The 18,374-nt window shown below is 39.8% G+C and overlaps 1 protein-coding gene across 1 annotated transcript in view; it reads left to right on the forward strand.

Moving 5' to 3' along the window:
* The first annotated feature begins 302 nt into the window (after positions 1-302).
* COL8A1 (collagen type VIII alpha 1 chain) overlaps positions 303-18,374 on the forward strand; it is a 170,834-nt gene continuing 152,762 nt past the window's right edge. Inside the window, exon 1 of the mRNA XM_006047795.4 lies at positions 303-496. The gene's annotated coding sequence lies outside the window, so the exon portion shown is untranslated. The remainder of the gene's footprint in view (positions 497-18,374) is intronic.

Consider the following 18,374-nt stretch of genomic DNA (forward strand, 5'->3'; position numbering starts at 1 on the left):
CACTCACAACTCGCTCCCCAACACCACTACCATCTAAAATGTCAAACAAAATGGCAAATAATCAAATTCCCCTTTCCCTCCGTATCTTGCTTGTTTAACTGTCTCAGTCTCCTATTCATTTTCTCCCCCAATCTCTTCCCTATTTGTGGACTACATCCCTTTATAAGTTTTCTCTCTTGTCTCTCTCTTTTTCTCTTCTTCTCCCTCCTCTCCCGTTTCCACTGCTTCCTCCGCTCCTTAACCCTCCTCCCTCCCCGCCCCTCCTCCCGCTCTCCGGCTCCTGGCTCTGCCCTCGCCGCCCCTCCCCAGAGAAGAGTGTCCAGCTTCCCGGGGCTGCCCGCCCGCCGCTGCTTCTCTGCCCACCTACCATGAGGAGCGGCTCCTCCCACCTGCCCATAAAAGCCAAGTGCATGTTACCAGCAGCGGATCAGAGCACTTTCCCGGTCCTCTCCTGTGGGAGCCCCCGAGCCTCTCTCCTGGATCTTACGTGCTCAAGGTAAGATAACCCTTCTGCAGGCATCTGACCTACTGGGGGTTGCTTCGGGGGAATCAGTTTCCCCTGGTCAACGTGCTTACTGTTTGGTTAGAGCTGATTCTTATGGATGCCAGATCGGCTGCTCCTTTAAACCAGCAACTGGTTTGAAAACAAACTTCTGTTTGAACGGTAAAATAAAAGTTCGTATGGGGCAGAAACAGCAGCATAAATATTGCAAAAACCTTTTCGCCTTTTAAATCACTTTTGCCCCCGGTTGCTGGCTGTTGCCGAGGTTAAAGTGTATCCGTTTGGGGTGTTTTCCTGACCGCTTTTCATTGTAAATATTTCACGTAACAGTGGGGGCAAGGATAACTTTGTCCCATTGTCAAAAATGTACTTTAAAAGAACACAATTAGTTTCCTAAAAATAGCACAAAGGTCTGCTAACAATTTTGCCATGTTTTCCAAACCCCCAAGACAGCTTCTGTGAGTCCTTTAAAAAATATCTTTCCAGGTTTAAATGCTTGGAAAAAATGATGCCAACGGGTACCATTTGCCCAGAGACCATAATCAGGTGGCTGGTAAGATAGGAAAGAACAAATCCAAATTGACAGGCTACAGCACAACGTGAGAACACAAAGTTGTCTTTTCAAGACGTCCTAAAATGAGAATTGTGCTGGAATACAAAAGTGTATAAAAGAACTTCATGAATTTCTATACACACACCTAAACATAAAGCATTTCAATGTGTTCCACAGTCAGAGAAAAATACAGGCCAGATTATCCAATACTTCTGTTTACACCCGAGGGTTGTAAAGAATGATCAGCTTGAAGGTTTTGGAAGTTTGATCCCTGCTTGTCACCTTATTTTCCCTTATCTAGTAAAAATTGATCTGATTGGCAGAGAGATAGTCTTTAAGCTACCCTCATTTTTTAAAGACTTCAGACTTTACATCCTGATCTCTGAGGTCTGAGAATGTGTGTCGTGCACCTGTGAAGGAAAAACGTCCGCTGCAGCTACTTCTGGAAAACCAGACACTTAGTCCATGAAGTTTGCAGTCAGAATCTGCGGGCTGTGTGGGATGAAACTCTCTCATGTGGGAGAAAAACCCTCTTCAAATATTTCCTCTGGGGAATTGCACAAGACAGCTGAGAGACGGCAAACCAAAGCTGGCAGTCAGGAAACCAAACCACTGTTTCAGCCCTCAAGGTTCTTAAAGTAAGAGAGGAAAAGTTTTCCTTTTTTTTTTTTTTTGGTTTGTTTATATTGTTTCACTTGAAAAAGGAAAAGTCGCCAAAGCTTTAAAAAATTCTTCACTATTAGAGAACATAGAATCATTAGAAGTTTAACTGAGGGTCTTCCAAACCTTTCCTCCTTATCGCTTGCATATCAAAAGAAATAATAAAGATATTTAAAATTTCTATTTGGCATGGAGAGGATTCAATGCTATTATTCAAATGAAAAAGTTATATGTAAAACTTTCTGTCATGTGAAATTTTGCTTCATTGGAAAAAATAATTACTAGGAGTGCGGTTTCCTTTAAGAAAATGATATAAAATTACTATTGGCCATGATAATATGTGACCTGAGCATATTAAAATACCTTTTATCTCAAGCCACAGTGCAGACTGCTTGCTTCATATTTGCTGTAAGTGGGTAATCAACCATGACAAGAGCACAGGTATGGGACCGGGCCAAACCAAGTGTGTGGTATGTCCAAGCTAATTCCTCTTTTATGTTAGTGCCGGATTCACGCCCATCATCACAAGGGTGAAAAGACACTGCTTCATTCACCAGATCCCCTTGAGGAAAGTTATCTTTTCTGGGAGGGAAAAAAAAAGTGCTGCCAGTGTAAAAGAGCTCCCTGTTATTCCTAAATGTGGGGATGAAAAGTGTTCCCCCAGGGTTTGCTTCTGCTTTTCCTGGCAGTTAATCCACTCTACCAGCTATGAACCATTTCATAGTAACTGCTTTCCCCATGTGCCATCACATTCAACACCCTAAATAACTAGATGAGATCATCCTAGACTGCTCATGACCTCACTTTCCCAGGGGTCTTTACCAGACACTAAAAATGATACTTTCTCCATAGTTTCCTCCTTAAGTTTATAGAAAAATCAGTAGTGGGGATTCATGGAGTCCCCCCAGTGTCTCCCCCCTTGCACAGGATATAGAGGCATGAGTCTTGTCTATGCCATTGTATAGCTGCCCCTGGATTGGTTTGGTTCATGGCCATACCTACCCCATACCACTCCAGCAAGATTTGAATGGCTCCTTTAATGTTTCTTATAAAAGAAAAGTGACTGCATGTTTCACTAGAGACACACGGGAAGGGTGCCTGTTACATCTAGGGATCACACATTTTAGATCTTCTGCTATTCCCAAAATTATAAAACAATATTCTTCCCATGATCAGACAGTATATCCTACCTTAATTCCATTTGTGAAACAAAAATCAAGGAATGAAATGAACAGAGACTTGAGAGGGAAGCTGGGCAGAACTGCTCCTAGAAAGTGCCCTAGAAGAGAAAGATCAGAATCTCTGTAACAAATGCAACTTCTTTTTATTCTTTTTTATGTGGAATATGAGGAACAAAATCCATATCTGCTGCTGTTGTTTTTTAAATCAATGAGAGTGTTTCTGATAATTTAAGATTCATCTCTATTACACCCTTCTGTAACAGAAAGAACGGCCCTTCTAGAGACCAAAATGATTTCAGGTTTGTCCCACATTAAAACCCATAGATATTTGCCAGTTATAATTTTATAATAAAAGCTACATTCTGAATATAAAAAGCCTCAGAATACATTTTTAACTAATGGGTAGTTCATGTCAACAAATCCACCTCTAACTCTCTCAAAGGGTCCAATGTTCAGTAACTATTTGAAAGTTAGAAGTTAGAGGCAGCTGTCTACTCCTCCCTATCCATGGTCTTCAACTGTGATATGGCAACCTGCAGCGTGATTGAGATGCAGCGGTATTTGCCAATCTCTGGTCCTCCAAGTAACCCTCTGGAAATTAGGTCTTTCTTCAGGCCTCAGCTTCCTTCTCTTCCACCAAGCCCCCGTGAACATCCATATGCATAACTCAAGGAAAGTATAGATCTCGAGACTAGAGTGCCGTCTTCTGAGAGTTTCATTGTTCTAGCTACTGAGTGAAATGAAAATAAAGATACAGAGAGAAGAATGAGTGTCCTGTGGAATTTAGAGAATCACTTTAGCATTGTGTAAAAAAGAACCCCTTACTACCCAAAGCATCTAAAAATTTAAATTAAGAAATAAAAGGCCAGCTTACAGGTTGTTTCAAAATGCTAAGGATATAATGAAAAAGATCTTCCAATGACCTGACAGTCATTAACATCAGTTTATACCCCCAAGTACTAATTTAGAGCTCTGCTAAACTTCCCCTTTGCAGAGACCCAAGAGGTGAAGACTGGGAAAGACTAGTAACCACATTTCAGCACCAACAGAGAAGCCACTAATTAAACATTCCACTATTGACTTGGGAACTACATTTGCTGTTTGAGGAAGGAGGTTCTTATAGTCTATGTTCAAGCAAATAGATTTGCAACAAGAGGGCTAAAGGGAGTCACACACGGTCGGAATGTCTATAATCTGGGGGCCCTGTGAAAGCAAATCCACAAAGCTGTTGAAGTTTTGGCAAAACTAATACAGTTATGTAAAGTCTAAAAATAAAATAAAATTAAAAAAAAAAAAAGAACTATATTGGAAAAAAAAAAAAAAAAGAAATTGCAAGGAATCAAACTGAAGTGACTGAAACAAAAATGTTCCCAAAAACTGATCATAGAATAATCTGCTAAAATAATAATAAATTCCCACTTCTTAGTGTAACATAACAGCAAAAGCTATTATGGACACCTATAACTGATTATGTAAAATATTAAAACATATTGATGGTCTACCTTCAATCTCCTCTGTTAATTTTGGGCTCACTTCTACTGTCCTTCCTGGAAAATGAAAGCTGTCCTCTCCTTCAGTACAGGATTTACAGATGCAGTCATGCCTCTCTGTGCTACCTCCTTTTTTTTTTCTTTCAGTGAAAGAAATCTCTTTTCAATCCTTATAGATCTTATAGTTTCTGGAGTACCACCCATAGCTGTGGCATTTCTCATTATCAAAAGGCTCATACTTCTCTTAAACAGGTGATGTAGATTTTCACTCCAACAAATAATAAACCTTTACACTTTTCTAAATCTTAATTCATATACCTAGAAGATAGGTAATTTAAACTTGCTACATGCCTCCAAACTGAAATGAAGTGCCTAAGCAGTTTTATTTATCTAGGCTCTAGTCTATCTTCTTGGGGTTTAAACTTTTATTTAGGGAATCACACAGTACAAAGGCTGAAAGAATCCTTGGAGCTAATTTTAACAAAGTTCATTTTACAGATGAGAAAAGTCAGAGAGGCTGATGTTTCCTAAGGTCACCCAGACATGAGTAGGAGAAGCAGGACTCGAGTTCATATAACCGAACTCTCTGTTCAGGGCTCTATTTTGAATAATTATCATGTGTCTTCCCCATACAGCGTGTATCTAAAATGTCTCTGACTATGATGAGAATTCTGTTGAAACATAAAATACAGAGTTCTTAAAAACCGTAACTGGTAGAGGTTTGGAGCTTCTGCTGTACCTCTCCTACAGAACGTTCAGAAACACTGGTACAATCCCTTATGAAGAGTGAAGTCACTGGTTGTCTCCATCACTGGCACCTTGTGTGTGTTTATCCTCATTCCAGGGTCTTATATGTAATAGCTGCTTGGTAAACCTGTGTTGAGAGAGTGAGTGACTGATAAAAAAAAAAAATGGCTAAGTATAAAATATCCATATTTCTTAACTCCTTCCATAAAAATCCTTACAAATCTATAGGTACTTATAGAGACTCAGATCTCAAGTATATGAAATTTAAGATTCCCTGGTGCTTTAAGTAATGCAGGAGAGTTCATTTAGCCTTATCAATGGCTGAGACATTTCCCTGCCTACAGAGATTTCATTAATCCTTACATTTGCCTGAGTTCTAGAAATAATGCTATTTTTTGTAGCAGGCTTAAGATTGAGTTCCAATTTTTCCATGACAGAACAAATGTATTATTATATATGTGATGATTTACAGCATAACCTTCCTCTTCTGGCATCACATTGACAGTGTGTTATCAATATACCTGGAATCTCCTCAGGTCTTTAATGAAAGAAATGACAAAATATGCATAATGGACCATTTAGGAACATACTGGTTAAGGAGTGTAGGCGTGAGAAGTGTTATGACACCAGAGAGGGATTATCAAGAGGTCAAGAGTATAGACAGAAGATAGTGCAGCTAAGAGGATCTATTCCTCTAAAACAGAAGAGGGAGAAACTCCGGAGAAGAGATTTTTTTTTAACATGATTGTCATAGCTAAGACCCACTCAAATGTTTGGGAAGTAAAACCTTATTTGGGTCAGACTTCTTTCTGTATAGTACAATATTAGGAATGGCTCACATGGGGAAAAGCTTTATAAATTTTACATCTATTAAAACTCTTCTTAACCCTTAACTGGACTTCCACTGAGAAAAGAACCTCACAACCTCATTTTAAACTTGACCCTGACCCAGAGTACTAACTCCATGGTATCATGTCATCAAAATGTTCTCTGCTAAGATAAAAATACAACTTTTCGTAATACATAAAGTTACCCCAATGTGGAAAGTGATAAAGGTATAAAAGAATATTCTTGTATCTTTTCTAGAAAGAACTTACTGAGAAAGAGAAAGATGTTACCTCAGATGCTTCTTCACTTTCCTCTAAAGCATGCCTGACAATTGTTTGCAAAACTTTGAAATAGTCATTGTGTTTCTGAAATTGGTTTATTGTATGTTAAAATTTACATGGTCCGTGACTAAGCTTCATTGTGAAAACATACTTTTAAGTAAGTCTTTCTTGAAGACTGTCTTTCTTAAGCTCTCTTGATGTGTTTACATCTCAGGATATTTAAGCATTGGCATCATTTGATGTGCTGAGATTAAAGACAATTAGTCACTTCATGCACTACTTTTCCAACTAACTGAATAGGCCTGGGTGTGGATGTCAGCTGTTGGCTTCTCCAGGAAATAAAATGTATCAGCCTGTTGGGGAGCTTTTCTAGTCCTCTCTGTTAGCTAGATAAAACAGCTGTTTTGCTGAAATTCTGGGCCACCATTAAGGTTTCATCTATTAGGGAACTATGGCCGTTTAGAAAGACATTTGGCCACCCAGCAGTGGCGTGGCTAAGCCACGGCTGCCCTCAGTTCAACAGCAGGACAGCAGACCTTCCGAGCTGGTTGAAGAGTGTTGTCCTGGGGCAGCTGGGAGATACTTTGTGAGCTCTTATCCCATTCAGTATGTTTCCTCTATCATACCGCGTAAATGCTAAAGATAAATCTAAACTTGGTTCATAAATTCAAAGCAATGACTGTACATTATTATATTTCTTTGGAGATCTGTACTTAACAATTTCTCCATCCAGAGGTCATAGTGTTCATCCGTGCTATAAAGCCAAACAAGTAGCCTCTTGTTAAAGGGCACGTACAAGACAAGCCTGAGGAATACAGGAAGGGAGACGCTAGGTGGAGCTAAGAATTTGAGGCTTAGGTGACCAAGACTGTTGAGGTAGAAAGAATGAAGGAAGATAAAGGATTTGCAGCAAAAATAGGCTATTGGATCTACAGTCCCTAACTTCAAGTCCAGTTCCCTTCTAGCTCCCAGCTGACTCTAGTCCCCTGCTCTCCCCATGACTGGGGAGGGAGGTTATTGACCAGTAGAGGGAGCTGGGGGGTTGAGTGTCTAAGAACAGAAAACTGATTTGTTCCCAGAGGGAGCCTTCAGATTTTCATTTTTCTGATAAAAGACAGAACAAGATGTCCTCTACAACCAGTGGCTAAAATGTAGCACAGGAGTATACCACATTGCTGATTTTCCTTTAAAAAAAAATCCCAATTTAAGCCTCTACAAATAAATCACCTGCATTTCAGCAATGCCAGAAATGTCCAGGCATGTAGGAGTTTATTTGAAAGAAAACCATGGCAATCTTAGAAAATGTTCTTGCCGAGGCCACCACCAGCCAAGATTTAAATGTTCAGGACTAAACGCTCAATTCAGCAATAAATAAACCACATCAGCTGGGGGTCAGCAGGAGACAAGCACAGAGTCAAGGGCCGAGAAAACCTCCTGGGTTCCAAAGGGAAGCCCTAGCGTCCTGCCAGGATCAACCCTTGGTCCCCAGGAGAGGGGAAGGGAAATGCAAGAAAGAGGGAGGCAGAAATGGGCCAAAAAGGCTTTATCCAATCAAGACAGCCCAGAACTTGCATTCCAGGATCCTCGTTTCTCAGGGCAGCAGTCAGTCTTGCCTAGACCGAAGTGAATACCTTTCTGTTGAACATTTCCATTGCGCAGTGGTGTGGGGATGGCTTGTTAAGACTTGAGACAATTGCAAAATTCAGAACCCTCTAGAGGATAGAGATCAATTAGGACCATTAAAAAAAAAAAAAAATCCCTGGCATACGAGGAAAGAGCAACTTGCTTTGTAAAACTTATGACATTCATAGGAAAACAGAGCAATCCTCTCTCTAGGACTGTTAGTGATCTCAGTAGAGATGAAGCTGTGAAGTTGGTACGCATGTGGCCTGAGAATCCTCTGTTCTACGAATCTTTAGTGTTTTAGTCCCCAGAACACCTTGACTGTTTCTGGGGCCTTGATCATCTTTATGCCTTAATTTATTTATCTTGAATAGAAGAACAATTCTCAAGGAACCCCTCTCTTTAGAGGCAATTAAGGTCTTGCCAAAAATTTTACAGAATGGTGCTACTTAAGCATACATAGTTAATGGATTGTACTCAGGACACCTGGAGATGGCTCTTGGCATTTACAAAGAACCAAGTTAAAATGGAATACAGTGCCAAATAAGCACATAACTTTCCAAGATGTACTAAGAGCATTTTTATTTCTTATAGTACAGAGGACAATATTACATGTCTCAAGGGGCCAGATAAGGCCTAGGGTAAGTAGAAAAAGGGAAAGAAACAATAATTAAACTATGACTTCAAGAGTCTCAAGAGGCCTATACATTCACCTATTCATTATCTTGACACCAGTCAAAAGATAATTCCTCATACAGAAAAAAAAGTTTTTGTGATTTTTAAAATTGTTTTACTGGAGAATATTTTTAATAGTGACTCTTATAGTATAAAATTGCTAAATGCCACTTCTTCAGCATTTTCCAAAGTGTGTTTCAAAACCAGTAATATGTGGGATACTAACATGTTTATACAGAAAAAGGTTCTATGGTCAAACAAACTTTAGAAATACTTAATCAAATAACATGACCAATTTTACTTATTATTTTACAATTGATACAAGTAATTTTACCAATTACTTATTATTTTACAATTTTACTTACAAGATTTAACAAAGACCTTAATATGCTCTGTATATTTTCATTCTTCAAAAAAGTTACAGTACACAGTGTGCACCCAACATATTCGATAACAAATCTTCTCAACCTGAGGGCATCTCTCGGGTCTGGTATTTTATGGGACAGTTTAGGAATCACAAGCCTCAACTGTTTTCAGTTTAAATTATTCCAAGACTTACTGGGACATGATATTTTCAGTGTTACTAGTTAATATGTAATATACATTGATTGTCAGTATAGATTATGTGCTATGTCAAACCATAAAGTAAGAAATAATCCCAGTGTGATTTCCAAACCCAATTGAAAAGGGAAGAAAAGGAGCAAATGAACATGTCTTGGTCCCATGACTAAGTTCTTTATGATAAGAACAGCAGAAATGTTAAAATAATTTACTAATAGTTAAGTTAAACAGTAAATGAGAGAGAAAAAGAGGGGAGGGAGTGATGGGAAGAAAGAAAGAAAGGAAAGAGGGGAAGCAGGGAGAATATTGGATAGACTGAAATGATCTCTTCCTTCCCTCATCTTTCTCAGTGTCAGGATATTGTATTACAAATAGAGAAATGGCCAACAATGAGTAATAAGTCAGTAAATGGGCAGCCTGGATAATTTTATGAATTAGCTCAACAGCCCCTGAGCTGTTCAACATAAACACCACTATTTAATCAAGATCATTAACCAAACATTTTTCTTGAGAATTTACTTTATCGCCATCAATAGGGAGCTAATTCCTGGAAAAGGAACACACTGATATTCTAGTATATCTTGCTACATCAGGGCTTATTGGTTTACCTATGACACTCAGATCTCCTACCCATATCAAATTGACTACTTCTCTTAGGGTTCTACTCTGGAACATCTCTTTCCCCTTTACAAAGATCATGCTTGGAAGCCAGTATCCCAAAAGCATTGCAGTGTAGCATCCTCTCCTTTAAGAAAATAAGTTCACAGTCATCCAAGGGAAAAACTCAAACTCATCATTTCTAGTTACAATTATAGACACTATCTAGTAAGTGTCTCACAGAAGCAGACACTGTACTGCTCTCATTATCTCTATTCCTTACACCAGCAGTACAAAGGTGGTATTATCATTCCCAATTCAAAGATGAGAAAAACGGAGCGCCTATTTGGTCAAGCAACTTGCCCAGGGTCACCCAACTAGAAGTGGCAGAGCCAGGATTCCCATCCCAGTCATGCTCCAAAGGCCGTAGGTTTCCTGCTCCTTCACGGTGCCTCTCCTGAGGTCTCATCATATCACAAAAGGAAGAAAAAATATCGACTCCCTGTGTCACTACCTCTGACTCATAAAGAAAGTCAGAGAATTCCAATGGCTCTCTTCCTAGACACTGCCGACTGGCTCTGTTTTTGTTTAATACTGTGATTTTAATTTCTTTTTCTTTTTTGTATTTTTTTCCTAAAAGCATGCTGCCATTTCAGAGCCAAAGAAGTAAGGTCTGTGTAACTAGAAAAATAAACAAAAAAAGCTATCATTTCTCCCTGGGGTAATTTATAAGGTCTAAGGTTTCTCCATAAATTCTCCCCAAGTGATCCCAAGTTGCTTGGCATGAGTCTGGGAAAAAGAGTGACAAGCAAGCATGTCATTCCTCAGGCAGGAGAAATTCCCTTGAATATATAAGGAACAGCCTAGAACAAAGGTACTCTGGCGTGTGAAACACATTTGAATCCAGCTCCCTGGATCATTCTTTGACTCTTGCTGTATTTCATATCCAGGTGAAGAGAGTAAAGACAGTTTAACTGAGGCCCCAAGCCACATGAGTCACCTAGACAAAAGTCTATTGTCTTTACACCTGCTGCTTAAGCTATCTGAAGCTGTACAGGTATCCCCCACTTTCTAAAAGTTCACTTTATGCCACTTCACTTCTATGAAAGACCTATATTACTACCTGTTTCTGCTAATCTAAAGAAATCCAAAGAAGATTTTCACCTTTATGGGGTGGGGGGGGGGGGGGCGGGAAGGAAATACAACGGTGTTGGCTTGGCCAAAAAGTTCATTCACATTTTTCCGTAAGATGGTATTGAAAATCCAAACAAACTTTTTGGCCAACCTAATAGCATTCAGCACTGCCAAGCTCCTTCCCCAGGAATTGCACTCAGCATCAAGCTGCCATAGCTCTGAACTGTGTCTGTAAGCATCTGTGCTTATTCTGGATTTATTTTCTGCACAAGACGTGTCCTAAGGTACCTCCTTCTTCACTTTACCCCATTTTCCCTTATGAAAGATTTCATACGAATGTTCTGATTTCAGATAGCAGGGGAAGCTTGTATGTAGAAAATAGTTACACTCTGAGCCCTTCCTTTGTGCCGTACCAAAGACAAAAGAGGAAAGAAGGTCTAGGTTTTTCCACATGGTCACATTCTGCTTTACTTTATAGTTTTGTGCTTGATCTTCCCTCTCTGCCTGGAGCATTCCTCTTTTGATCTACTGGCTTAATTTGTACTCCTCCTCTGAGATTCAGATCAGCAAACTTCCCCTCTGAAAAGACCTGCCTGCACCTGGCCTGTCTTGACTGCGTGTGCACCTCCCCACGCCCACTAGTGTTCTGTACACAGCCCTGTCACAGCCACATCTTTGTATAAGACAGTGATCCCCTTGTAGGATTCATGTGCTGTTTATCGCTGCACCTTCGATGCTTAGCACACAAGAGAAACTTAATAAATGTGAAAAGAAAAAAAGGGATGAGGGAACAAAATGCTATGATGGTACATGAGAGGCTTTAATTATGCTTTTCCCTCTCCCTGTAGTTGTTCCAAGAAGCACACACACAAACACAAACGCGCACACACACACACAGACACACACACACAGCATTACTAGGCTCAACTCTGTAGCTGTTTGTAAGGCTCAGGACGAACGCCCAGTGGGAGATTAATATTAAATATGAGGCTTCTGAATACCTAACTACTTAAGGCAAGATTATTTGCTGGGTGGTGCCACTGCCTGCTGAAAACTATTCATTAGCATTAGAAAACAGATCAAACATCTTAGCTTGCCAGCCAGTCCCTCCATCTCTCTTACCCCAATCCAGCTTTCCCTTTTCATCCCTCTCCAGTCTGTACCAGGAATTTGACCTAAGTCAGATGGACTGTTCTTCCCCCAAATATTCTTTCCCCTTTTTTCTACTGACTATGCCCCACTGTCCTTTACACTTGTCAAAATAACCATAAATTCAAGGCCCTACTAAGATCTTCCTAAGGATTGCAGCCTGCATTGATTCTTCCTTATTTTCATCTGGTTGGTAGTTACTGTAAATATCACTTATGTGTTGCCCGTACCCTGTATTGAAGAAACTGGGGCTGTCTATTAGAACTTGCTGCAATTATAGAAATGTGTTATAACTGAACTGTCCAATATGGTAGCCACCAGCTCTATACGGCAACTGAGTACTTAACATGTGGCTAGTGCAACTGAGGTACTGACTTTTATTTTATCTTTTTGTAGTCTCTTTAAATTTAAAATGACATAGCCACATGTAGCTAGTGGCTACTGTATTGGGCAACACAGAATATTTAACTTTTTGTGTGCTATGTCTTGTATCCTTGATGAACATATAAACTATTTGGGAAAAAATTGAATTCAGTTCTTTTTTGTATCCTCAGCTAATGCCATGATTGCAGTAGTATTCAACAAATGTTGTGGTCAGTGCATTGCTAGACTACTGGGTCTGCCTCTGATAGTTATACTCTCTTGAAGAAGTCCTCTCCCATATGTACATAATATGAATAAAAGAATACAGATTGTCTTTGCTTGTTTAATGGTGTAAACTCACTCAGAATGTCACTGTATCACTACATGGATCCTCTATCCCTATAAAACCAAAATAAGATGAAGAATGATTTGAACTGAGTCTCTGAAAGAAAAAGTTCCATTATGCATAACTCTCTCTTCTCTTTTCCCTTTGGGGGGAAAATATGTTTTAAATGTTTTTTAAACACATTTCAGACCTGCTGAAACAGAATTTCTTCAATTTTCAAAATGACCTTTTCTACAGAGAAAGACTGTCCCTGAGAATCTGAAACAAGTTCAGCCACCAGATTTTTATTACCCACTGAGGCCCCATCACTTTCTAAAGGAAGGTAGTTCTCAATGATAGACTTTCCCATAGCATTCTTGTCTCTATTTCTAGTGCCCAATCTGAGGCTCTTTGAAGAAGGCTAAACCTCTACTAGCAGGTCAGGGAAGGTCACAGGTCTTTGGAATTTAACAGTGATGTGCCCCTGGCATTTGCTGGCTTACCAACGGCCCTTCAGGAATCATCATGCCAACAGGCCAACCACACAACAAAATCCTGTGCCTGCAAAGCCAAGAGCAAAGTGATCAAACAGTCTGGTTGCAGATTAGATTCTGACTTATTAATAAGCTTTCAGAAAATAAACCAGAATGTGTCTCTAACAGCAACAGTTTACAGGAGATGTTTAATGATTTCAGAGGTCAGCCATACTGCATGCCTTCCTTCTGACTCAGTGAAGAGCAGGACAGGGCAGAAAAGATGTGGACAAAGCCAGGGCAATCAGCTGTATCTTTTCCATTCACAGCTAAGTTTATTTGGAGTGACTGGAAAAACCTTCAATGAAAACTTTTTTAAAATAATAAAATAAAAGAATTTACCCTGAGATCATCAGCCAGACAACATCGAGAAATAATTAGGGGTTGGTATTTTCCTCTGCCTTGTAAAATATTTTCAAATTGTAGGATAAGCAAGCCCTAGAGGATCATAAAGATAGCAATAACATTTCAATTGTATTTTTTTAATATTTAGTCATCAAAGATATCACCATGTGTTTAAATCACATTTGAATACATATAAATAAAATTTTCATCTGCTAGACAGGAGCCAGTGGCTAAAGAAAAAATCCACTGACTCCTTTAAAACAGAGCAAGAACACTGGATAGGTTTGAGATCTTGTTTTCATAAAATAGAATTCATTATTACCACATGAGCAAGAGAGTATTAGTAAGTATTTTAATTTGAGGCCTTTTAAACATGAACATATTGATGATGATAAAAATAACCTTTGCAAAGAAATCTGTAGTTTATGACATATATTCTATATATACTTTCCTTTATTTGCATTAGAGATTTTTATCTATATTTCACACATGAGTCTGTGGAGACTTAGAAAGATTAAGCAAATTTCACAACATCATTTAGACAGTAAGTGATGGAGCTTGAATATGAACCTAGATCATCCCATTCCTGAAGTCCTCTTCTTTCTACTCACCTAGGCTTAGAGTATCACACCCAGGTATGGTCCTGGCACGATAAGTGAGAAACTGCAGCAAAGGAAAGCTGAATGATCTTTAAGATTACTTCATAAACCAGATTCAGTGATTAAGAATGTGCTTTTCAAGTAGAACTCAAACTCCCAACAATGATAGCTGCTGCTGCTGTTGCTGCTAAGTCGCTTCAGTCATGTCCGACTCTGTGCGACCCCATGACGGCAGCCCACCAGGCTTCCCCGTCCCTGGGATTCTCCAGGCAAGAACACTGGAGTGGGTTGCCATTGCCTTCTCCAATGCATGAAAGTGAAAAGTGAAAGTGAAGTCGCTCAGTCGTGTCCGACTCTAGCGACCCCATGGACTGCAGCCTACCAGGCTCCTCCGTCCATGGGATTTTCATAGCAGTTAATGTGTAATGAAGGTTTACCTTGCAGCGTGTAGAATGCCAAAAGCTTCTCTTTTTTTTTCTTACATATTAGTGCATTTTATCCTGATCAATTTCCTATGAGACAGGATATGTAAGAGAGGTGAAGTAATTTCCTTCGTCACGTGGCTAGAAGTAAAGTAACCAGAATATGAAAGCAGTAAATCATATTCCTGAGCTCTCCTCATTAACTGCTACATCATTGACATTTTATCCCCAAAGAATTAATCACAACACCCTATTAATAATCTGTGGACAAACAGATTGGCAATGGTCGCAGGACCAGCAATATAGAAATGCCACTAATAATCAGCAAGAATAGTTTTGTAGATTGTTTTCTGTACAGTTGATGATTTTAAAGGACACACAATTAATTTTAAACCTGCCCGTAAGTTGTAAAGGGTATTTAAAAATCCCCTTTGAATTAATGCCAAAATGCATGTCATTAATGGAATAAAAAATAACAAAACACCTTAAACCATCGACAAGAAGCCAGGGTCACAAATAAAAGCACTGAATTTGGCAGAAGTCACAGGGTCATGTACTACCTCTGCTACCCAGAAGCACAGACACCCTGGGCAAGACCGTGGGTCTCACCCAGTGTTCACTTTCTTGGCTTTAGAATTAGTCTGCCTCTCCAGGTTGTTATGGCGTTTAATAAGATAACATATGAGAAAGTATCTGGCACTCAGAAGGCACTTAGTAAAAATTATTTGATAATAATGACTCCCAATTATTGAAAGTGAAAGTGAAGTCACTCAGTCATGTCCCAGTCTTTGCGAGCCCGTGGACTGTAGCCCACCAGGCTCCTCAGTCCATGGGATTTTCCAGGCAAGAATACTGGAGTGGATTGCCATTTCCTTCTCCAGGGAATCTTCCAGACCCAGGAATCGAACCCGGGTCTCCCACATTGTAGGCAGATGCTTTACCATCTGAGCTACCAGGGACTTCAATATTGCTTTATACATAAGGCAAATAAGGGCAAACTAAGGATCTCTTTCCTTTGCAGTTCATTTGATGAACTCTAGACTCCTACTCCAGGGTGCTTCCGTGAGCTTGTCATGGTGGCAGTGTGGGATATTTTTCGGCTCATCTATCTTTCTGGTCTTTGGAGGATTTGGGATTTGGAGAGTAAGGAGGTTGTTTATGTTCTGCTGCTGTTGTTATTTGTTTGTTTGCTTGTACTAAATGGCACTACATCAGTGTTCCCAGTAGTTCCCCAATGGAGGAAATTTCTGTGATTGCATAATCCCTCTCCAGTCCAAAGCTACCTCCCTCCATTACCAGGGCAATGTAGGTAACATATTAGGCAACTGTGGTATCATCAGAAAAACGATGGCTGTCCCAAGTGTTTCATCTAAGGTCTTAGCTCATCCCATGGGCTTCTGGAGCTTTATGCTTCTATGCTCTGTACACGCCCATTTAGGGTGCTGGCATTCCAAATACATCCTGGTCCCTTCATTTTGATGCAGTAATATGCCTTCTTTTTTATTGGAGTATAGTTGACTTACAATTTGGTGTTAGTGTCTGGTGTATGGCAAGTGATTCATATATGCATTCTACATAGAGAGACTATATATATGAATGATGAATTCGGGTGAATACTATCCTAACCACTAGAAAAAACTAAATTATTCCGAGTTTCAGAATTAAAATGTATTTAAGGTAACTTTTCATTTACCTTCTTAGGTCATGCACATTCTCCCTACAACATTCAATGTCAAAGAGTCCTATCTTATATGAATTCCATTTTCCTATTTTAAAAGCCCTAGCCTTTTTATCTCTATGGCTTAATTATCAAGAAAACTTTCAATCCAGACTCCCTCAATAACTGGCTCTGAGAAACCAAATGTTAGAATAAGGAAAATAATAAGCTACAGTGGAAGGTACTTTCGTTTATGAGACAAAGGAAAGAGGGCCATAAGAATCTTGAAAGACTGTCATTCCAGTTCAATTACCCTACTTTTGTTTCTTTAGGTCTTTGATCTCAACCTCATTTATTCATTCATTCAACAATTCAACATATAGCTTTTGGGGACCTACTACATGCAAGCCCTAGATGCCAGATGCCATCAAGGACTGTTTGACCAGCACTTAGGATTAGCAGCTGAAAGGCAAGAAACCAGTAAAAAGCCATTTGAAGCATAAATGCACAGGGAATATGAGAACTCCTTTTTACTCAAAGGGGAGGCCAATTTTTGTGCCTTTTTCATGCTGGTCAGGGTGTTCTGAGCCTTCCCTGGGACCAGTATTCTCTCACAACACACCCCTCCTCACTCAAGAAAAGGCTTTCACTCAATAGGTGTCAAGGATTCAAGCCCTAACCTACTCTCCAGGTGCCAAAAACCTAACAAGTCAGCACCTTAATAGATATACTTCAGACATTCAGCACACATATATAAAAATGTACAACACAGTAACCTCTCTTTTATCTGGTATTCTTTCATCTAAAATTGTTATGAAATCTTTTAATTCTGTTGCCAATAAGATAAAATGAGTGAGTGTCCTAGGGATGACCCCAAGTCACTGAAAATCCTAAGGGCCTGGAACAGAATCGGGTACTTTGCTTTCCAATAAATGCTGGGTGGATGAATATCATCTGAATCACTAGAAAAAAAAATAAATTATTCCAAGTTGAATTTCAGAATTAAAATACGCTTAAGCTAACTTTTCATTTATCTAGCATTCTGAAAACTTCAACCCTACATAACACAACTGAGGATAAAAAGTAAGTCAAAAGTACTCAGCGATGAAAACAGTGGTTGTTAAGGTTTGTGGTATGGTAGTGGTATAGTTGATAAGTCATGTCCAACTCTTTGTGACCCTATGGACTGTAGCCTGCCAGGCTTCTCTGTCCATGGGATTTCCCAGGCAAGAATACTGGAGTGGGTTGCCATTTCCTCCTCCAGGGGATGTTTTCTCAACCCAGGGATCAAACCCAGATCTCTTGCATTGCAAGCAGTCTCCTGCATTGCAGGTGGATTCTTTCCGACTGAGCAACTAAGGGAACCCATTACAGTTTGTCAGTCAGTCAGTCAGTCAGTTCAGTCACTCAGTCATGTCCAACTCTTTGCGACCCTATGAACCACAGCACGCCAGGCCTCCTGTCCATCACCAACTCCCGGAGTCCACCCAAACCCATGTCCATTGAGACGGTCATGCCATCCAACCATCTCATCCTCTGTCGTCCCCTTCTCATGCCCTCAATCTTTCCCAGTATCAGGGTCTTTTCCGATGAGTCAGCTCTTTGCATCAGGTGGACAAAGTATTAGAATTTCAGCTTCAACATCAGTCCTTCCAATGAACACCCAGTACTGATCTCTTTTAGGTTGGACTAGTTGGATCTCCTTGCAGTGCAAGGCACTCTCAAGAGTCTTCTCCAACACCACAGTTCAAAGCATCAATTCTTCAGCATTCAGCTTTCTTTATAGCCCAACTCTCACATCCATACATGACCACTGGAAAAACCATAGCCTTGACTAGATGGACCTTTGTTGGCAAAGTAATGTTTCTGCTTTTTAATATGCTGTCTAGGTTGGTCATAACTTTCCTTCCAAGGAGTAAGCGTCTTTTAATTTCATGGTTGCAATCACCCTCTGCAGTGATTCGGGAGCCCAGAAGAATAAAGTCTGACACTGTTTCCACTGTTTCCCCATCTATCTGCCATGAAGTGATGGGACCGGATGCCATGATCTTAGTTTTCTGAATGTTGAGCTTTAAGGCAACTTTTTCACTCTCCTGTTTCACTTTCATCAAGAGGCTCTTTAGTTCATCTTCACTTTCTGCCATAAGGG

The sequence above is a fragment of the Bubalus bubalis genome, chromosome 1 (genome assembly GCF_019923935.1).
Source record: "Bubalus bubalis isolate 160015118507 breed Murrah chromosome 1, NDDB_SH_1, whole genome shotgun sequence".
In the NCBI taxonomy this organism is placed as follows: domain Eukaryota; kingdom Metazoa; phylum Chordata; class Mammalia; order Artiodactyla; family Bovidae; genus Bubalus; species Bubalus bubalis.